Consider the following 27,063-nt stretch of genomic DNA (forward strand, 5'->3'; position numbering starts at 1 on the left):
ATAGCTCCACTGTTTAGTCAGCAGTAGCTGCTGACTATATCGGATGGAAGAAAAGAGAGCCCATACTAAAGGGCCCCCAGCATGCTCCCTTCTCACCCCACTCTTGGCGGTGTTTGTAAGGTTGAGGTACCCATTGCGGGTACAGAGGCTGGAGCCCACATGCTGCTTTCCTTCCCCATCCCCTTAGGGCTCTGGGTGAAGTGGGATCTTATCGGTCTCCAGGCACTGAGGCCGTGCTCCATCCACAGCCCCTGGGAATCTGCTGGACATGGAGCGGAGTATCCTCAGGGACATGGCCCTGCTACGTTAAGGTACTCTGTGTCCCTGTGGGGACCGCGCACGGACACACGGCAGCATTGCTGGGTGTGTTAGTGCGCCAGGGACGGCGGCGCTGCCCGCACTAGTGCCATCGCACACTACAGCTTGCTGGGTGTGTTAGTGTATTAGGGGACTACCGCGCTAACCGCCGTTGCCATTTTTATTTCGGGCGCGGCTGGGACTTGTGGTGCGCCGGGGACTTCCGCGCCGACCAAGGCTTATATGCCGGCCGCGCTTATCACTCGAGTCCCCGGCTTGCGCGGCCTAGTCTCACTTCGTTTCCGCCCACAGACCTGCCAGTCAGGGTAGGGGCGTGACGCTGCACAGCACGGCAGCGCTGAGAGCTGGAGTATGCTTTGCATACTCCACCCCTCTCACTGGATGCACGGTGAATCCGGCAGCGCTGAGAGCTGGAGTATGCTTTGCATACTCCACCCCTCTCACTGTGTACGCTGTGAAGCCGGATTCCCACATTTTCTCAGGCACGCCCACGGCTTCTTCCTCTGCACAGGACGCCGGCAGCCATTCTTGTCAGTGTTTTCTGTAGCGACAGAAGAGACAAGTTTAGGAATCCCTGGCAGGGATTCGGATAGTCACACAACCGCTGTGACCAGGCGTTAAGCAGCACCTGTGGGGCTGGCTCCACTAGTGCCGAAGTGCACATATACATATATGCTTATTCACTATGCATTGCACTGTTTAGCTGCATTTTTGTATATACCCTCCTTGATTGTGCGGAGGACATAACAGCATATTGTCTGTGTAAAACAGAGGTGCAGAAGCACATGTTTTCTATGCAGCCGGTACAGCATGTATGGCTATATGGCCGGCAGTGTACATAGACCCCCATTGTATACTACGGAGTCTCTGCTAACCGTCCAGGACATGGGGACGGTGCCTGCAGTATTTACTGACAGATTTTCTGAGACTATGGCTATGATACTAGAAGCCTTGCAGTCCAGACAAGTCTCTCAAATCCATGGCCACTGTTCACATTATCCATGGTCCCCCTCAGTGGGAACAACTTTGAGCTCCGAGGGGTCATGTGCTTCCCAGAGTGACGGCTCTGACACGGACGACAGTCCCAGACAGCCTGAGAGGCTCACTATGAGCGGCCATCGACTTCATCACACTAGTCAGGGTCCCAGCAAGCGGACTCTCTGTGTGATGTGGCGGAGGTAGCTCCTCAAGATCTAATCCTGAGACCGCTCTCAATCTGGATACACCTGATGGTGACGCCATAGTCAATAATCTCATAGCGTCCATCAATAGAATGTTAGTTATTTCTCCCCCAGCTCCTCCAGTGGAAGAGTCAGCTTCATAGCAGGAGAAATTCCATTCACGTATCCCAAGCGTAAATTAAATACTTTCCTTGACCACCCTGACTTTACACAGGCAGTCCAGGAACACCACGCTTATCCAGTTAAGCGCTTCTCCAAACGGCTGAGGATACACGTTATCCCTACCCCCTGACGTGGGCAATGGCTGGACCCAGTGTCCCAAGGGGCATCCTCCAATCTCCAGCTTGCAGCTAGATCCATAGTTGCAGTGGAAGATGGGGCTGCACTTAAAGATGCCACTGACAGACAGAGGGATCTCTGGTCGAAATCCATCTATGAGGCTATCGGCGCGCTGTTAAGCATTCGCAGCCGTAGAGGCACTCCAAGCTACTTCAGCTTGTCTTACACAGATGGACACGGTCACACGTACATCTGTTCCGCAAGTGTCATCCTTAACCGCTCAAATGTCTGCATTTGCGTCTTAGGCGATTAATGCTGTCCTGGACTCTACGACCCGTACGGCAGTGGCGTCCGCTCACTCCGTGGTTTTACGCAGGGCCTGGGTGTTAACTGAATGGAAGGCAGATTCTGCTTCCAAAAAAGGGCTTAACCAGTTTGCCTTGTTCTGCTGACCGACTGTTTAGTGTGCGTGAGATGTAATCATTAAACAGTTCAAGAGTAAGGATTCTTCCTTACCTCAGCCCAGACAAAACAAACCCCAACATACCAAGGGACAGTCGGGGTTTTCGGTTTTTTCAAGGCTCGGGCAGGTCCCATTTCTCCTCGTCCAAAGAGGACTCAAAAGGATCAGAGGAGCTCAGTTTCTTGGCGGGCTCAGTCACGCCCAAAAAAAGACAGCCTGAAAACCTACTTCCAAGAGGCTTCCTCATGACTTGCGGCCTCCTCTCTCCGCATCCTCGGTCGGTAGCAGGCTCTCCCGCTTTGGCGATATTTAGCTGTCTCAGGTCAAAGACCGTTGGGTGAGAGACATTCTGTCTCACGGGTACAGGATAGAGTTCAGTTCTCGTCCTCCAACTCAATTCTTCAGAACTTCTCCATCTTCCGACCGAGCCGACGCTCTTCTGCAGGCGGTGGGCACTCTAAAGGCACAACGAGTGGTGACCCCCGTTCCTCTTCAGGAACAAGGTCACGGTTTTTACTCCGAATTATTTGCGATGCCAAGAAAGGACGAGTATTTCCGTCCCGTTCTGGATCTAACACGGCTCAACCAGCTCGTGAACACCAGGCGGTTCCGGATGTAATCCCCCGCTCCGTCATCGCCTCAATGTTTCAAGGAAATTTCCTAACATCGATAGACGTCAAGGATGCTTATCCCCACGTGCCGATTGATCCAGAGCTCCAGCGTTTCTACGCTTTGTTATAAGACGCGAACACCTTCAGTTCGTAACCCTGCCTTCTGGCTGGCGATAGCCCCACGGGTCTTCGCTAAGGTCATGCCAGCAGTAGTACCAGTCCTGCAATCTCAAGGTCACTCTGTGATCCCGTGTTTGGGAGATCTACTTGTCAAGGCACCCTCTTAAGGAACATGCCAACACAGCCGAACGTTGCGCTGGAGACTCCAGAGTTTCGGGTGGATCATCAACTTTTCAAAGTCAGATCCGACCCCGAGCCAATCACTAACATATCTAGGCATGGAGTTTCATACTCTCTCAGCGATAGTGAAGCTTCCGCTAGACAAACAGCGTTCACTACAGACAAGGCTGCAATTTCTCCTTAGGATCAGTCGCACACATTGAGACGCCTCATGCACTTCTCACGTAAGATGGTAGCAATGGCGGCAGTCCCTTTCGCGCAGTTTCATCTGCGTCCACTACAATGGGACATTCCCCGCCGATGAGACGGGAAGTCGACGCCCATCGACAGAGACGTCTCCCCCTTCTCAGGCGGCCAAAGAATCTCTACGGTGGTGGCTTCTTCCCACCTCATGGTCAGAAAAAAGGTCCTTCCTACCCCCATCCTGGGCGGTAGTTACGACAGGCACGAGTCTATCAGAGTGGGGAGCAGTTTTTTCTCCGCCACAGGGCTCAAGGTACGTGGATTCAGCAAGAGTCCACCCTTCAGCTCAATGTTCTGGAAATCAGAGCAGTGTATCTTGTCCTACAAGCCTTCCAGCAGTGGCTGAAAAGCAAGCACATCCGAATTCAGTCGGATATCTCCACAGCGGTGGCATACATCAACCACCACGGAAGAACACGCAGCCGGCAAGCCTTCCAGGAAGTCCGGCGGATTCTAACGTGGGTAGAAGACACGGCATCCACCATATCCGCAGTTCACATCCCAGGCGTGGTAAACTAGGAAGCAGACTTCCTCAGTCGCCAGGGTATGGACGCAGGAGACTGGTTTCTTCACCCGGACGGGTTTCAGGAGATCTGTCGCCGCTGCGGGATGCCGGACGTCGACATAATGGCGTCACGGCACAACAACTTTGTTCCGGCTTCATAGCACAGTCTCACGATCATCGAGCTCTGGCGGCGGACGCCTCAGTTCAACATTGGTCGCAGATTGGCCGAGGAGGTCGGGGTTCCCGGATCTGTGGTACCTCACGGTAGGCCTACCGTGGCCACTACCAGACCGACCAGACTTGCTGTTTCAAGGGCCCTTTTTTCCATCTGAACTCTGCGGCCCTGAACATGACGGTGTAGCCATTGAGTCCTGGATCCTAGCTTCTTCAGGATTATCTCAGGAGTGGTTGTCACCATGACGCAGGCCAAGAAGCCAACGTCCGCCAAGATCTACCACAGATCGTGGAAGATATTCTTTTCTTGGTGCTCTGCTCAATGAGTTTCTCCCTGGCCATTTGCATCGCCTATTTTTCCTTCCTTCCTACCATCTTGGTTGGAAAATAGTTGGTCGCTCAGCTCCCTTAAAGGACAAGTCTCAGCGCTATCTGTATTTTTTCAGAAACGCCTAGCCGACTTCCGCAGGTATGCACGTTCCTGCAGGGAGTTTGTCTTCTCATCACTCCGTACAAGCGGCCATTAGAGCTCTGGAGTCTGAACAAGGTTCTAATGACTCTCTTGAAGCCGCCTTTCGAGCTTTTGAAAGTTGTTTCCCTTTCCGTATTTCACAGAAAGTGGCCTTTCTAGTAGCGGTCACGTCTCTTCAGAGAGTGTCCGAGCTAGCAGCGCTGTCATGCAAATCTCCATTCCTGGTCTTCACCAGGACAAGGGGGTTCGGCGTCCGATTCCGGACTTTCTCCCTAAGGTGGTATCCCACTTTCATCTCAATCAAGATATCACCTTACCTTCTTTGTGTCCTCATCCAGTCCATCAATTTGAAAAGGATTTGCATCTGTTGGATCTGGTGAGAGCACTCAGGATCTACATTCCCGCACGGCGCTCCTGTGCCGCCCGGATGCACTCTTTGTCCTTGTCGCTGGTCAGCGTAAGGGGTCGCAAGCTTCCAGATCCACCCTGACTCGGTGGCTCAAGGAACCAATTCTTGAAACCTACCGTTCTGCTAGGCTCCCGGTTCCCTCAGGGCTGAATGCCCATTCTACCAGAGCCGTGGGTGAGTCCTGGGCATTACGGCACCAGGCTACGGCTCAGCAGGTGTGCCAGGCACCTACCTGGTCGAGTCTGCACACTTTTACCAAGCATTATCAGGTGCATACCTACGCTTCGGCAGACGCCAGCCTAGGTAGACAAGTCCTTCAGGCGGCGGTTGCCCACCTGTAGAAAGGGGCCGTTTTACGGCTCTATTACGAGGTATTATTTTACCCACCCAGGGATTGCTTTTGGACATCCCAATTGTCTGGGTCTCCCAATGGAGCGACAAAGAAGAAGGGAATTTTGTATACTTACCGTAAATTCCTTTTCTTCTAGCTCCAATTGGGAGACCCAGCGCCCGCCCTGTTTTCTTAGGGTTTTTTTCGGTCCACATGTTGTTCATGTGAATGGTTGCAGTTCTCCGATGTTTCTTCGGATTGAATTGGTCTTTAAACCAGTTATTGGCTTTCCTCCTTCTTGCTTTTGCACTAAACTGGTGAGCCAGTGTTCCCACTGGGGGTGTATAGCCAGAAGGGGAGGGGCCTTACACTTTTGAGTGTAATACTTTGTGTGGCCTCCGGAGGCAGTAGCTATACACCCAATTGTCTGGGTCTCCCAATTGGAGCTAGAAGAAAAGGAATTTACGGTAAGTATACAAAATTCCCTTCTTTTCTCAAGAAATTCTGCAGAAAGAATGTTCTTGTGAAAAATGCAGTGTGCGCAGACTTTTTTTTTTTTTTTAATTTACTCACCCCCACCCCCCCCCCCACCCAATCATAGGTTTTGCTGGGGAATGTCTTCTGAAAGGTTACAACCATTTCTTCACCGTTCCTATGGGAGACCCAGACCCTGGGTGTATAGCTTCTGCCTCCGGAGGACACACAAAGTACTACACTAAAAAGTGTAGCTCCTCCCTCTGAGCTTATACACCCCCTGGATAACCAAATATAGCCAGTTCAATGCTTTGTGTTCAGGAGGCATACATCCACACATGCATTCTCAAATGATTTTTGAAAAGAGTTTGAAGAAAAGCAGGTCCAAGCCTGGACCCCCAGCATGTCCCTTCTCACCCCACTCTGTCGGCGGTGTTAAGGTTGATTTCAGGGCTGGAGCCTTACATGCCGCGCTCCTTCACCATCCCTCGGGCTCTGGCTTGAAGTGGGAGCCAGCACGGTTCTCACTGCCTTGCAGGAGACTGGTCTCCATCCACAGCCCTTTCAGGATCCTGCCGGACGGAGCACTCATCCCTCAGGGACCTGGCACCTGCGTCTCACAAGCTAAGTATATGAGACGTTATTGTCGGGGGATCCCTTTTACTTTATTGTTGGGGAGAGTGTGCTGTGTAACGTTTGTGACATTTCTGGCCGGTTCTCTGGTTTTCACCTGAGAACCGCGCCGATGGTGCCTGCGCGCCGGCCGCATCGTTAAATTTAGTCCCCGGCTTCGCCTGAAGCCTAGTTTCGATTTCACTGCCCCTGCATGTCAGTCATGCAGAGGGACAGTGCGGCTCCGCCCAGCGGCCGTTCGGCACAGGGGAGGGACACTCCTCTCTGAGGCAATATTCCCTCCCCTGTATATCTCCTTGGCCCTCCGGATCCCGCTCTTGGAGTAGGCCCCGCCCCCTCTCCTCGCTCCGGCGCCATTTTATCAGCGTTCTCACAGCGATCGGCGCTGGCTGCAGCATCTCTCTGGGGGTCCGGGCTGTGGGATCTGGAGGGCACACAAACGGTCTGGTAAGCCACAACCTCCGGTTGTGGACCTGCTTATACTCTCTGGGGGTCATTCTGGCTCAGAGCCCCCACTTCAGCAGCATGTCTCACACTAGGAGCAAGGCTGTACTCAATATGCACTGCATGTAAGCTCGTACTGCCTGAACCGAGCACATATCCACATTGTGATGCCTGCTCTAACATGGTGGTGCCTCAGCCTGGAGTCTCCCCAGTGGTCCCTCCGGCTGCTCCGGCTCCGGTGGCTGAACCCCCGGCTTGGGTAGAATCCTTCTCTCCGTGGGACAGCTGTCCCGGACTCTGCTGAGCATGCATTAGCCCCCTTCTCAGGGCGCCTCTGCTGCTACGGCTCGCTCTGCAGAGCTCAGAGGATTCTTCATCTGGTCCCAGACCCCGTCCTCCTAAGAGGAGACGCAGGGTCCCCTCTCCTTCCTCGTCCCGCGGCTCTGATTCACGAGCTGACTCGCAGGACAAGGAGGATGCCGTTACTGGGGGCTCGGACGCTACCTCCATGTGCCCCATTGATCTGTCCGAGGGTGACTCAGATGTTGGTGATTTGATTGCGTCCATTAATTCTGTACTGGACCTCATTCCGCCAGTATCAGAGGAGCAACCCTCTCTGGCAGAAAAGCACCAGTTTACCTTGCCTAAGAGAACAAGGAGTGTGTTCTTTAACCACTCCAGTTTTCAGGCCGCTGTGACCAAGCCTAGGGCCTGTCCTGACAAACGCTTCCCAAAGCGTGGTTCTAATGACCGTTTTCCCTTTCCACCAGAGGTGGTCAAGGAGTGGGCTCACTCACCAAAGGTAGACCCCCCGGTGTCTAGACTCTCAGCCCGGACCGTTGTCGGTGGCTGACGGCACCTCACTTAAGGATTCCACTGACCGCCAGGTTGACCTTCTGGCCAAATCTGTATATGAGGCGGCAGGGGCCTCGTTCTCCCCAACTTTTGCAGCAGTGTGGGCTTTCAAAGCCATCTCTGCTTCTCTAGAGGAGATGTATTCCCTCACCAGGGACTCTATGCCCGAAATGGTTACCTTAACTTCCAAGCTTCAGCTTTTTCATCCTATGCCATGTCTGCCATGCTGGAGGCTTCTCACTGCACTGCGGTGGCTTCGGCTAATTCCCTCGCTATCCGCAGGATCTTGTGGCTTCGAGAGTGGAAGGCAGATGCTTCTTCAAAGAAGTACCTTGCTGGGCTCCCATTTGCTGGGTCTAGGCTGTTCGGTGAACAATTGGACGAGATTATTAAGGAAGCTACTGGCGGGAAGAGTACTTCCTTGCCACAGACTAAAACCAGGAAACCTGTCCAGGGCAGGAACCAGTCGAGGTTTCGTTCCTTTCGTTCCTCCAACTGGTCCTCCTCTAAGCCCTCGGCCTCGTCCACTAACTCAGCCAAGGACCAAAAACCCAACTGGCGCACGAAGCCGCGTCCTCAGAAGACCGCAGGAGCTGCTGCCACTAAGGCAGCCTCCTCTTGACTATCTGGCCGCGCCAGCAACGTCCTTGGTCGGTGGCAGGCTCTCCCACTTTGGCGACGTGTGGTTTCAACACGTCTCCGATCAGTGGGGGCGGGATATCATCTCCCACGGCTACAGGATAGAATTCTATCCAGCCCGCCAAACAGATTTTTTCTGCCAACTCCCCCCTGCTCCAAGGCCGCCGCCTTCTCTCAGACCGTGGCATCCTTGCAGGCCAACGGAGTAATTGTACCGGTTCCCGCCCGGGAACGGTTCAGAGGTTTCTACTCAAACCTCTTCCTAGTCCCCAAGAAGGACGGTTCCTTCCGGCCCATCCTGGATCTCAAGCTTCTCAACAAGCATGTTCAGGTGCGGCACTTCAGCATGGAGTCTCTGCGATCAGTCATTGCCTCAATGACCCAAGGGGATTTCCTGGCATCCATAGGCATCAGAGATGCCTATCTGCATGTGCCAATTGCAGTTTCACACCAGCGTTGGCTACGTTTTTGCAATCGGAGAGGAACATTTCCAATTCGTGGCTCTCCCCTTCGGGTTAGCCACGGCCCCTCGTGTATTCACCAAGGTCATGGCAGCAGTGGTTGCGGTTCTGCACCTCCAGGGGTTGGCAGTAACTCCTTACCTGGACGACCTTCTTGTCAAGGCTTCATCCAGCGTGGACTGTCAGCGGAGTGTCTCGCTCACTCTCGCCACTCTTGTTCAATTCGGGTGGCTTGTCAATCTGCCCAAGTCCACTCTGACTCCGACCCAGAAGCTCACGTACCTAGGGATGCAATTCGAGACTGCCGGCACTTGTGAAGCTGCCCTTAGTCAAACAGCAGTCCCTCCATCTGGCGGTGCGCTCTTTGCTGAGGCCCCGCCGTCATTCCATCAGGCACCTCATGCAGGTGCTGGGTCAGATTGTGGCGTCAATGGAAGCGGTTCCCTTTGCCCAGTTCCATCTGCGCCCTCTGCAGCTGGACATTCTCCGCTGTTGGGACAAGCTGACTTCCTCCTTGCACAGGTTAGTGGCTCTGTCGCCACAGACCAGGGGCTCCCTTCAGTGGTGGCTTCGGCCCCTCTCTCTGTCTCAGGGACGCTCCTTCCTGGCCCTGTCCTGGGTGATCCTCACCACGGATGCCAGTCTATCCGGCTGGGGAGCAGTATATCTCCACCACAGAGCGCAGGGCACTTGGACTCCGTCCGAATCAGCCCTCTCGATCAATGTGCTGGAAATCAGAGCTGTGCTCCTAGCTCTCGTAGCCTTTCACCACCTGTTGGCGGGCAAGCACATTCGAGTCCAGTCAGACAACGCGACAGCGGTTGCCTACATCAATCACCAGGGCGGGACACGCAGCCGCCTGGCAATGTTGGAGGTTCAACGCATCCTTCAGTGGACGGAGGACTCCAAGTCCACCATATCTGCAGTCCACATCCCAGGCGTAGAAAACTGGGAGGCAGGTTATCTCAGCCGTCAGACCGTGGACAGCGGCGAGTGGGCCCTGCATCCGGCAGTGTTTCGGTCAATCTGCCGCAAGTGGGGCACTCCGGAAGTGGATCTAATGGCATCCCGGCACAACAACAAGGTCCCGGTTTACGTGGCTCGCTCCCACGATCCTCAGGCCTTTGTAGCGGACGCGCTGGTTCAAGATTGGTCCCAGTTCCGTCTGGCCTACGTGTTTCCACCTCTAGCTCTCTTGCCCAGAGTCCTGGGCAAGATCACAATGGAGGGCCGTCGGGTCATCCTCATTGCTCCAGACTGGCCCAGGCGAGCTTGGTACCCAGACCTGCTCAATCTGTCCGTAGAGGTGCCGTGGCATCTCCCGGACCGTCCAGACCTTCTCAAAGGTCCGTTTTTCCGCCAGAATTCTGCGGCTCTCAGATTGACGGCGTGGCTCTTGAGTCCTGGATCCTGACGACTTCTGGTATCCCTCCTGAAGTCATCTCCACTATGACTCGGGCTCTGAAGTCTTCCTCGGCCAAAATATATCACAGGACCTGGAGAATTTTCCTGTCCTGGTGTCGCTCTTCTGGCCATGCTCCTTGGCCTTTTCTTCGGCGCTCCATTGGGAGACCCAGACGATTGGGTGTATAGCTACTGCCTCCGGAGGCCACACAAAGCATTACACTAAAAAGTGTAAGGCCCCTCCCCTTCTGGCTATACACCCCCAGTGGGATCACTGGCTCACCAGTTTTCTGCTTTGTGCGAAGGAGGTCAGACATCCACGCATAGCTCCACTGTTTAGTCAGCAGTAGCTGCTGACTATATCGGATGGAAGAAAAGAGGGCCCATATAGGGCCCCCAGCATGCTCCCTTCTCACCCCGCTTGTGGTTTGTAAGGTTGAGGTACCTATTGCTGGTACGGCGGCTGGAGCCCACATGCTGTTTTCCTTCCCCATCCCCCTGAGGGGCTCTGAGGAAGTGGGATCTTACCGGCCCCAAAGCCCTGAGGCCGGGCTCCATCCACAGACCCATTGAACCTGCTGGATACGGAGCTGGGTACCGTTCAGGGACATGGCCCTGCACCATTCAGGTACTCTGTGTCCCCGTACACACAGGCACAGCACACTCCAGACTTGCTGGGTGTGCTAGTGCGCTGGGGACAGTAAAGGGTTACAGTCACTGCAGCCTAGCTGAGTGACTTTGTGTATTGGGAACTACCGCGCCGGACGCTCCGGGAGCGGCGGCGCGGCTGGGACTTGTAGTGCGCCGGGGACTTAGCGCCGACCGCGCTTTTACGGCGGCGGCGCTTATAAATCCAGTCCCCGGCTTTTGCGGCCTAGCTCCGCTTCGTTCCCGCCCCCACCCTGTCAATCAGCAGTGCCGAGGGCTGGAGCCTTATTTACATGCTCCAGCCCTCTCACTGGACACTGTGGGACGCCGGTTTCCCGCTCTGACTTGGGGGCACGCCCACGGCCCGCCCCTACCCACACGAGCTGGAGAAGGACGCCGGCAGCCATTCCTGCAGTCCGAGCTGAGAGATCGGACTCTGGGCAACCAGGCACAGGACTAGGGCGACCACACACCCGCTTATAGGCGGGCGGTAAGCGGCACCTGAAGTGCTGACCCCACTAAATACCGCAGTTGTCCATTTGTATTTTATGCTTACACTGCATAGGTCGCTATTTTTGGCTATATGCCCTCTTAGATGGCGACACATCAGCAGCAGGAAAGCAGGGGTGCTAAGGCACAGGCTTTCCATGCTGCTTGTATTGCATGTACTGAAGTGTTCATGTGTATTTATGCTTGTATGCTATACACTGCACTGTACGGTCGCTAGTCTGGGCTATTTTCGCCTAGAATGACTAGACTACAGCAGCAGAAAAGCAAGGGTGCTGAGGCACAGGTTTTTTTCTATGCTGCTTGTATTGCAGGGGTTGCAGTGTTCATTTGTACTTATGCTTGTATGCTATACATTGCACTGTATGGTCGATATTCTGGGCTATATTCCCCTAGATGGCTAGTCTACAGCAGCAGAAAAGCAGGGGTGCCAAGGCACAGGCTTTCTGTGCTGCTTGTATTGCATGTGCTGCAGTGTTCATTTGTACTTTATGCTTGTATGCTATACATTGCACTGTACGGTCGCCATTCTTGGCTCTATATCCTAGATGGCTAGCCGGCAGCAGCATATAAGCAACACAGGCTTTCGATGCTGTTTTTACTGCATGTGATACTGTTCCACGGCACTGAACCCCATTGTGTGCAATGCTCCCCTGTAGCACTTGGTCAGCCGGGGTCTCTACTAGACGTGGCCAAAGGAACCACCTGTCAACCCTGTCCAAGGACAGGGATGGAGTTGCAATGGGATAGAGACTTGCAGTCCGGACAGGCCATGGGCAATCTGGATCATTGCTCCCTGGCCACCCTCATTTGGAATAAAATCGGTGCTCCGGGGGGGTCCCAGGAGGCTCTCTGATGAGGCAGACGTAGCTCATCAGGACTTTGATCCTGACACCGCTCTCAATCCGGATACACCGGATGGTGACGCCATAAGGAATGATCCTATAGCGTCCATCAATGGAATGTTGGATCTTTCTCCCTCAGCTCCCCCAGCGGAGGAGTCAGCTTCACAGCAGGAGAAGTCCCATTTCAGTAGCTCAAACGTATATTGAGTATTTTTCTGGCCACGCTGACTTCAGAGAAGCAGTCCAGGAACACCACGCTTACCAGATAAGCGTTTTCTCCAAACGTATTAAGGATACACGTTATCCTTTTCCCCCTGACGTGGTCAAGCGCGGGACCCAGGGTCCAAAGGTGGATTCTCCAATCTCCAGGCTTGCGGCTAGAGCATAGTTGCAGTGGAGATGGGACTTCACTTAAAGATGCTAGACAGATGGACTCTGGTTGAAATCTGTCTATGAGGCTATCGGCGTGTTGGTTGCTCCGGCATTTACAGCCGTATGGGCACCCTAAGCTTTTCAGCTGTTCTTGCACAGCTGGTCTTGAGCATATGTACATTTTGTGCCGCAGGGGCGTCCGTAACCTCGCAATGTCTGCATTGCGACTTACCCTATTAATGCTGTCCTGGAAGGACAGTCGAGGTTTCGGTCCTTCCCAAGCTCGGGCAGGTCCCAATTGTCCTCGTCCAAAGGAGCTGAAAAGCCTCAGAGGGGCTCAGCTTCCGGGGGCTCAATCACGCCCAAGGAAGGCAGCCGGAGGAACCGCTACCAAGGCGGTCTCCTCATGACTCTCAGCTCTCTCATCTCTCCGCATCCGCGGTTGATGGCAGACTCGCTCGCCTTTGGCGACATTTAGCTGCCACAGGTCACAGACCGGTGGGTGAGGGACATTGTGCCCACGTGCACAGGACAGAGTTCTGTTCTCGTCCTCTGACTCGATTCTTCAGAACGTCCCCACCTCCCCACCGAGCCGATGCTCTTCTGCAGGCAGAAGGAGTGGTAATCCCTGTTCCTCTTCAGGAACAAGACACGGTTTTCCTCCAATCTGGTTGTGGTGCCAAAAAAGGACGGCTCTTTCCGTTCCGTTCTGGACCCAAAACTGCTCAACAAGCACGTGGAGGCCAGGCGGTTCCGGATGAAACCCTCCGCTCCGTCATTGCCTCAATGTCTCAAGGAAATTTCCTAGCATCAATAGACATCAAAGATGCTTATCTCCACGTGCCGATTGCTACAGAGCACCAACGTTTTCTACGGTTTGTGATAGGACACGAACATCTCCAGTTCGTAGCTCTGCCATTTGGTCTGGCGACAGCCCCACGGGTGTTCACCAAGGTCATGGCGGCAGTGGTAGCAGTCTTGCACTCACAGGGACACTCTGTGATCCCTTACTTGGACGATCTACTTGTCAAGGCACCCTCTCAAGAGGCATGCCAACTCAGCCTGAATGTTGCGCTGGAGACTCTCCAGACGTTCGGGTGGATCATCAACTTCCCAAAGTCAAACCTGTCACCGACCCAATCACTAACGTATCTTGGCATGGAGTTTCATACCCTCTCAGCGCTAGTGAAGCTTCCGCTGGACAAGCAGCGGTCACTACAGACCGGGGTGCAGACTCTCCGTCACGGTCAGTCGCACTCCTTAAGACGCCTCATGCACTTCCTCGGGAAGATGGTGGCGGCAATGGAGGCGGTTCCGTTTGCGCAGTTTCATCTGCGTCCTCTTTATTGGGACATTCTCCGCCAATGGGACGGGAAGTCAACATCCCTGAACAGGAAAGTATCCCTTTCACAGACGGCCAAGGACTCTCTGCAATGGTGGCTTCTTCCCACCTCATTATCACAGGGAAGATCCTTCCTACCACCGTCTTGGGCGGTAGTCACGACAGACGCGAGTCTGTCAGGGTGGGGAGCAGTGTTTCTCCACCACAGGGCTCAGGGTACGTGGACTCAGCAGGAGTCCACCCTTCAGATCAATGTTCTGGAAATCAGAGCAGTGTATCTTGCCCTACTAGCCTTCCAACAGTGGCTGGAAGGGAAGCAGATCCGAATTCAATCGGACAACTCCACAGCGGTGGCATACATCAATCACCAAGGGGGGACACGCAGTCGGCAAGCCTTCCAGGAAGTCCGGCGGATTATGAGGTGGGTGGAAGCCAGGGCCTCCACCGTATCCGCAGTTCACATCCCCGGCGTAGAAAACTGGGAAGCAGACTTCCTCAGCCGCCAGGGCATGGACGCAGGGGAATGGTCCCTTCACCCGGACGTGTTTCAGGAAATCTGTAGCCGCTGGGGAAGGCCGGACGTCGACCTAATGGCGTCCAGGCACAACAACAAGGTCCCAACCTTCATAGCACGGTCCCGCGATCACAGAGCTCTGGCGGCAGACGCCTTAGTGCAAGATTGGTCGCAGTTCCGGCTCCCTTATGTGTTTCCACCTCTGGCACTCTTGCCCAGGGTGCTACGCAAAGATCAGATCCGACTGCAGCCGCGTCATACTCGTCGCCCCAGACTGGCCAAGGAGGGCGTGGTATCCGGATCTGTGGCATCTCACGGTCGGCCAACCGTGAGCACTACCAGACCGACCAGACTTACTGTCCCAAGGGCCGTTTTTCCATCGGAATTCTGCGGCCCTGAACCTGACTGTGTGGCCATTGAGTCCTGGATCCTAGGGTCTTCAGGATTATCCCAAGGGGTCGTTGCCACCATGAGACAGGCTAGGAAGCCCACGTCCGCTAAGATCTACCACAGAACGTGGAGGATATTCTTATCCTGGTGCTCTGCTCAGGGAGTGTCTCCCTGGCCATTTGCATTGCCTACCTTTCTTTCTTTCCTACAATCTGGGTTAGAAAAAGGTTTGTCGCTCGGCTCCCTTAAAGGGCAAGTCTCGGCGCTATCAGTCTTTTTTCAGAAGAGTCTAGCACAACTTCCTAAGGTGCGCACGTTCCTGCAGGGGGTTTGTCATATTGTACCCCCGTACAAGCGGCCGTTAGATCCATGGGATCTGAACAGAGTACTAGTTGCCCTCCAGAAGCCGCCCTTCGAGCCTCTGAGGGAGGTTTCACTTTCTAGACTATCACAGAAAGTGGCTTTTCTGGTAGCGATCACATCTCTTCGGAGAGTGTCTGAGCTAGCAGCGCTGTCTTCCAAGGCTCCCTTCCTGGTCTTCCACCAGGACAAGGTAGTGCTGCGCCCCATTCAGGAGTTTCTCCCGAAGGTGGTATCCTCTTTTCATCTTAATCAGGATATCTCTTTGCCTTCGTTTTGTCCTCATGCAGTTCATCGGTATGAGAAGGATTTACATTTGTTAGATCGGGTGAGAGCACTCAGAATCTACATTTCCCGCACGGCGCCCCTGCGCCGTTCGGATGCACTCTTTGTCCTTGTCGCTGGTAAGCGCAAAGGGTCGCAGGCTTCTAAGGCCACCCTGGCTCGATGGATCAAAGAACCAATTCTTGAAGCCTACCGTTCTGCTGGGCTTCCGGTTCCATCAGGGCTGAAGGCCCATTCTACCAGAGCCGTGGGTGCGTCCTGGGCATTGCGACACCAGGCTACGGCTCAACAGGTGTGCCAGGCAGCTACCTGGTCGAGTCTGCACACTTTCACCAAACATTATCAGGTGCATACCTATGCTTCGGCGGACGCCAGCCTAGGTAGAAGAGTCCTGCAGGCGGCAGTTGCCTCCCCGTAGGGGAGGGCTGTCTTCGCAGCTCTAACATGAGGTATTTCTTTACCCACCCAGGGACAGCTTTTGGACGTCCCAATCGTCTGGGTCTCCCAATGGAGCGCCGAAGAAGAAGGGAATTTTGTTACTTACCGTAAATTCCTTTTCTTCTAGCTCCTATTGGGAGACCCAGCACCCGCCCTGTTGTCCTTCGGGATTTTTGGGTTTTTTCGGGAACACATGTTCATGTTGAACGGTTTTTCAGTTCTCCGATGTTACTCGGAGTGAATTTGTTTAACCAAGTTATTGGCTTTCCTCCTTCTTGCTTTTGCACTAAAACTGGTGAGCCAGTGATCCCACTGGGGGTGTATAGCCAGAAGGGGAGGGGCCTTACACTTTTTAGTGTAATGCTTTGTGTGGCCTCCGGAGGCAGTAGCTATACACCCAATCGTCTGGGTCTCCCAATAGGAGCTAGAAGAAAAGGAATTTACGGTAAGTAACAAAATTCCCTTCTTTCCTTGCCGACCCTCCTGTCCTTTCTACAGTCCGGTCTGCAGCTCGGACTATCCCTCAATTCCCTCAAGGGACAGGTCTCTGCTCTGTGCTGTTCCAGCGGCGTATCGCCCGACTGGCCCAGGTGCGCACCTTCATGCAGGGCGCATCTCACATCATTCCTCCTTACCGGCGGCCTTTGGATCCCTGGGACCTTAATCTGGTCCTCACGGCCTTGTAGAAACCCCCCTTTGAGCCTCTTACGGAGGTTTTTGTCTCGTCTTTCACAGAAAGTGGTCTTTCTAGTGGCCATAACTTCCCTCAGGAGAGTCTCTGATTTGGCTGCGCTCTCTTCGGAGTCACCTTTTTTGGTTTTTCATCAAGACAAGGTGGTTCTCCGTCCGACTCCGGACTTTCTCCCTAAGGTGGTTTCTCCTTTCCACCTTAACCAGGACATTACATTGCCTTCCTTTTTGTCCGGCTCCTGTTCATCGCTTTGAAAAAGCGTTGCATACTCTGAATCTGGTGCGGGCGCTCTGGATCTGTGTCTCGCACCGCTGCTCTTAGGCGGTGCACCTCTTTTTGTGCTAATCACAGGTCGGCGTAAGGGCCTCTCGGCTTCTAAACCGACCCTAGCTCGTTGGATTAGGTCGGCCATTTCCGATGCCTACCAGTGTTCTCAGGTGCCTCCCCCGCCGGGGATCCAGGCACACTCTACTAGAGCTGTCGGTGCCTCTTGGGCTTTCAGGCACCAAGCTACGGCTCAGCAGGTCTGTCAGGCTGCCACTTGGTCTAGTCTGCATACCTTTTCGAAGCACTACCAAGTGCATGCTCATGCTTCGGCAGATGCGAGCTTGGGCAGACGCATCCTTCAGGCGGCTGTCGCCAATTTGTGAAGTTAGGTTTCGCCTACTTCTCAGTTTTTTCTGTTTATTCCCACCCATGGACTGCTTTGAGACGTCCCATGGTCTGGGTCTCCCATAAGGAACGATTAAGAAAAAGAGAATTTCTTTGTCGCTCCATTGGGAGACCCAGACAATTGGGGTGTATAGGCTATGCCTCCGGAGGCCGCACAAAGTATTACACTAAAAGTGTAAAGCCCCTCCCCTTCTGCCTATACACCCCCCGTGCTCCCACGGGCTCCTCAGTTTTTTTGCTTTGTGCGAAGGAGGCAGACATGCACGCACAGCTCCACAGATTGGTCAGCAGCAGCTGCTGACTATATCGGATGGAAGAAAAGTGGGCCCATATAGGGCCCCCAGCATGCTCCCTTCTCACCCCACTCTTGTCGGCGGTGTGGTTAAGGTTGAGGTATCCATTGCGGGTACGGAGGCTGGAGCCCACATGCTGTTTTCCTTCCCCATCCCCCTCAGGGCTCTGGGTGAAGTGGGATCCTATCGGTCTCCAGGCACTGAGACCGTGCTTCATCCACAACTCCTGTGGAGCCTGCTGGATAGGAGCCGGGTATCGTTCAGGGACATGGCCCTGCTACTTGGAGGTACTCTGTATCCCTGTGGGGACAGCGCACAGCAACACTCCAGCTTTGCTGGGTGTGCTAGTGCACCGGGGACCGCGGCGCTGACCGGGTTAATATGTGCCATTACACACTCAGCGTTGCTGAGTGTTTATGTATAGGGACTGCCGCACTGACCGCCGCTGCCATGGAAACACCGCGGCGCGGCTGGGACTTGTAGTGCGCCGGGGACTTCCACGCCGGCCGCGCTTTTACGGCGGCCGCGTTCATTACTAGAGTCCCCGGCTTTTTGCGGCCTAGTTTCTTTTCTTCCCACCCCCAGCCCTGACAGGCAGGGGAAGGGCGGGACGCTGCACAGAACGAGCAGCACTGAGGGCTGGAGCATGCTTTGCATACTCCACCCCCCTCACTGTGCACAGTGCGGGCACCAGTTCCCGCACTTTCTGGGTCACGCCCACGGCTCCCTCCTCTCCTCAGGACGCCGGCAGCCATTCCTGTCAGCTCCTCGGACGCTGCAGAGGGGGACAAAGTCTGGGAGACCCAGGCAGGGACTCTGGTGGCCTCACAACCGCTTTAAGCGGGTGGTAAGCAGCACCTGTGGTGCTAGCCCCATTGTGCAGTAGTGTAACATTATATGTTTATGGTATATATATTTTACACTGTATGGTGCACAGTTGATTTCTGGCTATATACCCTATTGTGTTGCTCAGGGAAGATAATAGCATGGCGCCCACGAAAGGCAGGGGTGCCAAAACACAGGCTTTTTATGCTGCCTGCGCCGCATGTACGACCCCGCTACCGGCAGGTTCCACTGACCCCCATTGTGTGCACTGTTCGGCCCCTGTGGCACTTACTCAGCCAGAGCCTCTGCTAAGAGGGGCCCAGGGGGAGCCACCTGCTGACACTGTTTCAGGTGACGGGGACGGAGTTTGCAAAACTCTCTGAGACTATGGCTAAGATACTAGAAGCCTTGCAGTCCAGGCCGGTATCTCAGCACAGGGACTCTGTTGAATCCCCTGGCCCACCTCAGTTGGACCAACAATGTCCTCCCGGGGTATCTCATGGGTCCCAGGCTGAGGGTTCTGACACAGACCCCAGCCCCAGACCGACTAAGCGAGCTCGCTTAGAATTTCCCTCGACATCATCATATTGTGCAGGGTCTCAGAGGGGGGAATCTCTGGTTGATGAAGCGGAGACAGTTGATCAGGATTCTGATCCTGAGGCCGCTCTCAATCTTGATACTCCTGACGGGGACGCCATAGTGAACGATCTTATTGCGTCCCATCATTCTAATGCTGGATATTTCTCCCTCAGCTCCTCCGGTGGAGGAGTCAGCTTCTCAGCAGGAGAAATTCCGTTTCAGGTTTCCCAAGCGTACACCGAGTATGTTTCTGGACCACTCTGATTTCAGAGAGGCAGTCCAGAATCACCATGCTTGTCCAGATAAGCGTTTTTCTAAGCGCCTTAAGGATACACGTTATCCCTTTCCCCCTGACGTGGTCAAAAGTTGGGCTCAGTGTCCCAAAGTGGATCCTCCAATCTCCAGACTGGCGGCTAGATCCATACTTGTAGTGGAAGATGGGGCTTCACTCAAAGATGCCACTGACAGGCTGTGAGGCAAATCCTGGGATATGAAGAGGAATTATGATTTCTTCGGCGCTCTATTGGGAGACCCAGACGATTGGGTGTATAGCACTGCCTCCGGAGGCCACACAAAGCAATTACACTAAAAAGTGTAAGGCCCCTCCCCTTCTGGCTATACACCCCCAGTGGGATCACTGGCTCACCAGTTTTCTGCTTTGTGCGAAGGAGGTCAGACATCCACGCATAGCTCCACTGTTTAGTCAGCAGTAGCTGCTGGCTATATCGGATGGAAGAAAAGAGGGCCCATATAGGGCCCCCAGCATGCTCCCTTCTCACCCGCGGTGGTGCTTGTAAGGTTGAGGTACCTATTGCTGGTACAGAGGCTGGAGCCCACATGCTGTTTTCCTTCCACATCCCCTGGAGGGCTCTGTGGAAGTGGGATCTTGCCGGCCCCCAAGCCCTGAGGCCGGGCTCCATCCACAGACCCAGAGAACCTGCTGGATTTGGAGCATGAGTACAGTCAGGGACAAGGCCCTGCATCATTCAGGTACTCGGTGTCCCCGGCAGGCACGGACACTCTCAAGGCTTGCTGAGCGTTATAGTGCGCCGGGGACAGTAGCGCTGTGCGCTGGGGTTAGGTCACTGCAGCTTTGCTGAGTGACGTTACATGTTGGGAACTACTGCGCCGACCGCTCCTGGAGCGGCGGCGCAGCTGCGACTTGTGGTGCGCCGGGGACTTTGCGCCGACCACGCTTTTACGGCGGCGGTGCTTCTAACTTTAGCCCCCGGCTTCTGCGGCCTAGCGCCGCTTCGTTCCCGCCCCCACCCTGTCAATCAGGGTAGGGGAGAGACGCTGCTCAATTGGCAGCGCCGAGGGCTGGAGCTTTATTTACATGCTCCAGCCCTCTCACTAGGCACAGTGGGAAGCAGGCTTCCCGCTCTTCGTCTGTATACGCCCAGGGCCCGCCCCCCCTCTCCACAAGGACGCCGGCAGCCATTACACATGCGGTCTGGCTGGGGAAAGGCAGCAGGCTCTGGGAGACCCAGACTAAAGGGATTTCGGCGACCACACACCCGCTCCTAAGCGGGCGGTAAGCAGCACTTTAGTGCTGGCCCCACTAGTGCCTCAGTGTTATATTGGTGTACTTTTTTCGTGGTACTATATATATATATATATATATATATATATATATATATATATATATATATATATATATATATATATATATATATATATATATATATATATATATATATATATATATATATATATATATATATATATATTTGCACTGTAAGGTCGCTTCTTGGCTGGACACCCTGTACTGCTCTGAGGAGGCAGCAACATGTCATCCGCAAAACGCAAGGGTGCTAAGACAAAGGCTGTGTACACTGTTTGTACTGCATGTGGGGCTGATCTACCGGCAGGCTCCAATGACTCACATTGTGTGCAATGTTCAGTCCCAGTGGCACTTCGTCAGCCAGAGCCTATGGTGGCAGTGGCCCAGGCAGAGACGCCTGTGAACCCTGCCCCGGTGACGGGGACAGACTTTGCAGTTTTTGCTGATAAAATGTCTGTGACTATGACAAAAATCCTGGAGACCTTGCAGTCCAGGCCAGTTACTCAGACCATGGACACTGCTGTGTCTATGCTCTCCGGTCCCCCTCAGTTGGAACTAATCCGTACTTCAAGGGGGTCTCAAGCATCACAGGCTGAAGTCTCTGACTCAGATGACAGTCCCAGGCAGCCTAAGCGAGCTCGCTGGGAAAGACCCTCGACGTCATCACACTGCTCAGGGTCTCAGCGAGAAGAGTCTCTCTGTGATGAGACTGAGGACGGTGATCAGGATTCTAATCCTGAGGCCCCTCTCAATCTGGATGCCCCTGATGGTGACGCCATGGTTAATGACCTTATATCGGCAATTAATAGACTGTTGGATATTTCTCCCCCAGCTCCGTCAGCAGAGGAGGCAGCTGCACAGCAGGAGAAGTTCCATTTCCTGTATCCCAAGCGTAAATTAAGTGCTTTTTTGGACCACTCTGACTTCAGAGAATCGATCCAGAAACACGACGCTCATCCAGACAAGCGTTTCTCTAAACGTTCTAAGGATACCCGTTATCCTTTTCCCTCTGAGGTGGCCAAACGCTGGACCCAGTGTGCAAAGGTGGATCCCCCAATTTCCAAGCTTGCGGCTAGATCCATAGTCGCAGTAGAGGATGGCGCTTCACTTAAAGATGCCAATGACAGACAGATGGACCTTTGGTTGAAATCTGTCTATGAAGCTATCGGCGCGTCGTTTGCTCCAGCATTCGCGGCCGTGTGGGCACTCCAAGCTATTTCAGCTGGTTTAGCACAGGTGGAAGCTATCATACATCCAGCAGTACCGCAGGTGGCGTCCCTAACTTCGCAAATGTCTGCGTTTGCGACCTATGCTATCAATGCTGTCCTAGAATCTACGAGCCGTACCGCTATGGCGTCCGCCAATTCTGTGGTTTTGCGCAGAGCCTTGTGGTTAAAGGACTGGAAAGCAGATGCTGGTTCCAAAAAATGCTTAACCAGCTTGCCATTATCTAGAGACAGACTGTTTGGTGAGCCATTGGCTGAAATCATAAAACAGTCCAAGGGTAAGGACTCTTCCTTACCACAGCCCAGAGCAAGTAAACCTCAACAGAAAAAGTGGCAGTCGAGGTTTCGGTCCTTTCGAGGCTCGGGCAAGGCCCAATTCTCCTCGTCCAAAAGGACTCAGAAAGAACAAGGGAGCTCAGATTCCTGGCGGGCTCACTCACGCCCCAGGAAAACAAATGGAGGAACCGCTTCCAAAGCGGCTACCTCATGACTTTCGGCCTCCTCCCTCCGCATCCTCGGTCGGTGGCAGGCTCTCCCGCTTTTGCGACATTTGGCTGTCACAGGTCAAAGACCGGTGGGTCACAGACATTTTGTCTCGCGGGTACAGAATCGAGTTCAGTTCTCGGCCTCCACTTCGGTTCTTCAGAACCTCCCCACACCCCAACCGAGCAGATGCCCTGCTGCAGGCGGTGGACTCTCTAAGAGCAGAAGGAGTCGTGATCCCTGTCCCCCCTCAGGAACGGGGGCGAGGATTTTACTCCAATCTCTTTGTGGTTCCAAAAAAGGACGGCTCCTTCCGTCCTGTTCTGGACCTAAAACTGCTCAACAAGCATGTGAACGCCAGGCGGTTCCGGATGGAATCCCTCCGCTCAGTCATTGCCTCAATGTCTCAAGGAGATTTCCTAGCATCAATAGACATCAAAGATGCTTATCTCCACGTGCCGATTGCTACAGAGCACCAACGCTTTCTACGCTTCGTGATAGGAGACGACCATCTTCAGTTCGTAGCTCTGCCATTTGGTCTGGCGACAGCCCCTCGGGTGTTCACCAAGATCATGGCGGCAGTGGTAGCAGTCTTGCACTCTCACGGACACTCTGTGATCCCTTACTTGGACGATCTACTGGTCAAGGCACCCTCTCAAGAGGCATGCCAACTCAGCCTGAATGTTGCACTGGAGACTCTCCAGGCGTTCGGGTGGATCATCAACTTCCCAAAGTCAAATCTGTCACCGACCCAATCACTAACGTATCTTGGCATGGAGTTTCATACTCTCTCAGCGATAGTGAAGCTTCCGCTGGACAAGCAGCGGTCTCTACAGACTGGGGTGCAGGCTCTCCTTCAAAGTCAGTCGCACTCCTTAAGACGCCTCATGCACTTCCTCGGGAAGATGGTGGCGGCAATAGAGGCGGTTCCGTTTGCGCAGTTTCATCTGCGTCCACTTCAATGGGACATTCTCCGCCAATGGGACGGGAAGTCAACATCCCTGGACAGGAAAGTCTCCCTTTCCCAGACGGCCAAGGACTCTCTGCAGTGGTGGCTCCTTTCCACCTCATTATCACAGGGAAGATCCTTCCTACCACCGTCCTGGGCGGTGGTCACGACGGACGCGAGTCTGTCAGGGTGGGGAGCAGTGTTTCTCCACCACAGGGCTCAGGGTACGTGGACTCAGCAGGAGTCCACCCTTCAGATCAATGTTCTGGAAATCAGAGCAGTGTATCTTGCCCTACTAGCCTTCCAACAGTGGCTGGAAGGGAAGCAGATCCGAATTCAATCGGACAACTCCACAGCGGTGGCATACATCAATCACCAAGGGGGGACACGCAGTCGGCAAGCCTTCCAGGAAGTCCGGCGGATTATGATGTGGGTGGAAGCCACGGCCTCCACCATATCCGCGGTTCACATCCCCGGCGTAGAAAACTGGGAAGCAGACTTCCTCAGTCGCCAGGGCATGGACGCAGGGGAATGGTCCCTTCACCCGGACGTGTTTCAGGAAATCTGTCGCCGATGGGGAAGGCCGGACGTCGACCTAATGGCGTCCCGGCACAACAACAAGGTCCCAACCTTCATGGCACGGTCTCGCGATCACAGAGCTCTAGCAGCAGACGCCCTAGTGCAAGATTGGTCGCAGTTCCGGCTCCCTTATGTGTTTCCACCTCTGGCACTCTTGCCCAGAGTGCTACGCAAGATCAGATCCGACTGCAGCCGCGTCATACTCGTCGCTCCAGACTGGCCGAGGAGGGCGTGGTATCCGGATCTGTGGCGTCTCACGGTCGGCCAACCGTGGGCACTACCAGACCGACCAGACTTACTGTCCCAAGGGCCTTTTTTCCATCGGAATTCTGCGGCCCTGAACCTGACTGTGTGGCCATTGAGTCTTGGATCCTAGCGTCTTCAGGCTTACCCCAAGGGGTCGTTGCCACCATGAGACAGGCTAGGAAGCCCACGTCTGCTAAGATCTACCACAGAACGTGGAGGATATTCTTATCCTGGTGCTCTGCTCAGGGAGTGTCTCCCTGGCCATTTGCATTGCCTACCTTTCTTTCTTTCCTGCAATCTGGGTTAGAAAAAGGTTTGTCGCTCGGCTCCCTTAAAGGACAAGTCTCGGCGCTATCCGTCTTTTTTCAGAAGCGTCTAGCACGACTTTCTAAGGTGCGCACGTTCCTACAGGGGGTTTGCCACATCGTTCCCCCGTACAAGCGGCCGTTAGATCCATGGGATCTGAACAGGGTACTAGTTGCCCTCCAGAAGCCGCCCTTCGAGCCTCTGAGGGAGGTTTCACTTTCTAGACTATCACAGAAAGTGGCTTTTCTGGTAGCGATCACATCTCTTCGGAGAGTGTCTGAGCTAGCAGCGCTGTCTTCCAAGGCTCCCTTCCTGGTCTTCCACCAGGACAAGGTAGTGCTGCGCCCCATTCAGGAGTTTCTCCCGAAGGTGGTATCCTCTTTTCATCTTAATCAGGATATCTCTTTGCCTTCATTTTGTCCTCATGCAGTTCATCGGTATGAGAAGGATTTACATTTGTTAGATCTGGTGAGAGCACTCAGAATCTACATTTCTTCGGCGCTCCATTGGGAGACCCAGACGATTGGGTGTATAGCTACTGCCTCCGGAGGCCACACAAAGCATTACACTAAAAAGTGTAAGGCCCCTCCCCTTCTGGCTATACACCCCCAGTGGGATCACTGGCTCACCAGTTTTCTGCTTTGTGCGAAGGAGGTCAGACATCCACGCATAGCTCCACTGTTTAGTCAGCAGTAGCTGCTGACTATATCGGATGGAAGAAAAGAGGGCCCATATAGGGCCCCCAGCATGCTCCCTTCTCACCCCGCTGGTGGTTTGTAAGGTTGAGGTACCTATTGCTGGTACGGCGGCTGGAGCCCACATGCTGTTTTTCCTTCCCCATCCCCCTGAGGGGCTCTGAGGAAGTGGGATCTTACCGGCCCCAAAGCCCTGAGACCGGGCTCCATCCACAGACCCATTGAACCTGCTGGATACGGAGCTGGGTACCGTTCAGGGACATGGCCCTGCACCATTCAGGTATTCTGTGTCCCCGTACACACAGGCACAGCACACTCCAGACTTGCTGGGTGTGCTAGTGCGCTGGGGACAGTAAAGGGTTACAGTCACTGCAGCCTAGCTGAGTGACTTTATGTATGGGGAACTACCGCGCCGGACGCTCCGGGAGCGGCGGCGCGGCTGGGACTTGTAGTGCGCCGGGGACTTAGCGCCGACCGCGCTTTTACGGCGGCGGCGCTTATAAATCCAGTCCCCGGCTTTTGCGGCCTAGCTCCGCTTCGTTCCCGCCCCCACCCTGTCAATCAGCAGTGCCGAGGGCTGGAGCCTTATTTACATGCTCCAGCCCTCTCACTGGACACTGTGGGACGCCGGTTTCCCGCTCTGACTTGGGGGCACGCCCACGGCCCGCCCCTACCCACACGAGCTGGAGAAGGACGCCGGCAGCCATTCCTGCAGTCCGAGCTGAGAGATCGGACTCTGGGCAACCAGGCACAGGACTAGGGCGACCACACACCCGCTTATAGGCGGGCGGTAAGCGGCACCTGAAGTGCTGACCCCACTAAATACCGCAGTTGTCCATTTGTATTTTATGCTTACACTGCATAGGTCGCTATTTTTGGCTATATGCCCTCTTAGATGGCGACACATCAGCAGCAGGAAAGCAGGGGTGCTAAGGCACAGGCTTTCCATGCTGCTTGTATTGCATGTACTGAAGTGTTCATGTGTATTTATGCTTGTATGCTATACACTGCACTGTACGGTCGCTAGTCTGGGCTATTTTCGCCTAGAATGACTAGACTACAGCAGCAGAAAAGCAGGGGTGCTGAGGCACAGGTTTTCTTCAGCGCTCCATTGGGAGACCCAGACGATTGGGTGTATAGCACTGCCTCCGGAGGCCACACAAAGCAATTACACTAAAAAGTGTAAGGCCCCTCCCCTTCTGGCTATACACCCCCAGTGGGATCACTGGCTCACCAGTTTTCTGCTTTGTGCGAAGGAGGTCAGACATCCACGCATAGCTCCACTGTTTAGTCAGCAGTAGCTGCTGACTATGTCGGATGGAAGAAAAGAGGGCCCATATACGGCCCCCAGCATGCTCCCTTCTTACCCCACTTGTGGTTCGTAAGGTTGAGGTACCCATTGCGGGTACGGAGGCTGGAGCCCACATGCTGTTTTCCTTCCCCATCCCCCTGAGGGGCTCTGTGGAAGTGGGATCTTACCGGCCCCCAAGCCCTGAGGCCGGGCTCCATCCACAGACCCATAGAACCTGCTGGATACGGAGCTGTGTACCATTCAGGGACAAGGCCCTGCAACTTTCAGGTACTCTGTGTCCCCGTTCAGGCGGGCACGCACACACCAGACTTGCTGGGTGTGTTAGTGCGCCGGGGACAGTAACGCTGGGGTTTGAGTCACAGCAGCTTAGCTGTGTGACTTCATGTGCTGGGAACTACCGCGCCGGCCACTCTCGGAGCGGCGGCACGGCTGGGACTTGTAGTGCGCCGGGGACTTGGCGCCGACCGCGCTTTTACGGCGGCGGCGCTTATAAATTTAGTCCCCGGCTTTTGCGGCCTAGCTCCGCTTCGTTCCCGCCCCCTCCCTGTCAATCAGGGAAGGGGAGAGACGCTGTACGTTTACTCAGCGCCGAGGGCTGGAGCCTTATTTACATGCTCCAGCCCTCTCACTTGGCACAGTGGGACACAGGTTTCCCGCTTTTGGTCTGGCACGCCCAGGGCCCGCCCCCCCCCCTCCACAGGACGCCGGCAGCCATTCCTGCATGCAGTTCTGGCTGGAGGACGGAC

At 54.4% G+C, this 27,063-nt stretch overlaps 1 protein-coding gene across 1 annotated transcript in view; it reads left to right on the forward strand.

Annotated features, from left to right (window-relative positions):
- EIF4G2 (eukaryotic translation initiation factor 4 gamma 2) overlaps positions 1–27,063 on the forward strand; it is a 95,744-nt gene that overhangs the window by 40,915 nt on the left and 27,766 nt on the right. The gene's annotated exons all lie outside the window — the stretch shown is intronic.

Source organism: Anomaloglossus baeobatrachus, chromosome 10 (genome assembly GCF_048569485.1).
Source record: "Anomaloglossus baeobatrachus isolate aAnoBae1 chromosome 10, aAnoBae1.hap1, whole genome shotgun sequence".
Classification (NCBI taxonomy): domain Eukaryota; kingdom Metazoa; phylum Chordata; class Amphibia; order Anura; family Aromobatidae; genus Anomaloglossus; species Anomaloglossus baeobatrachus.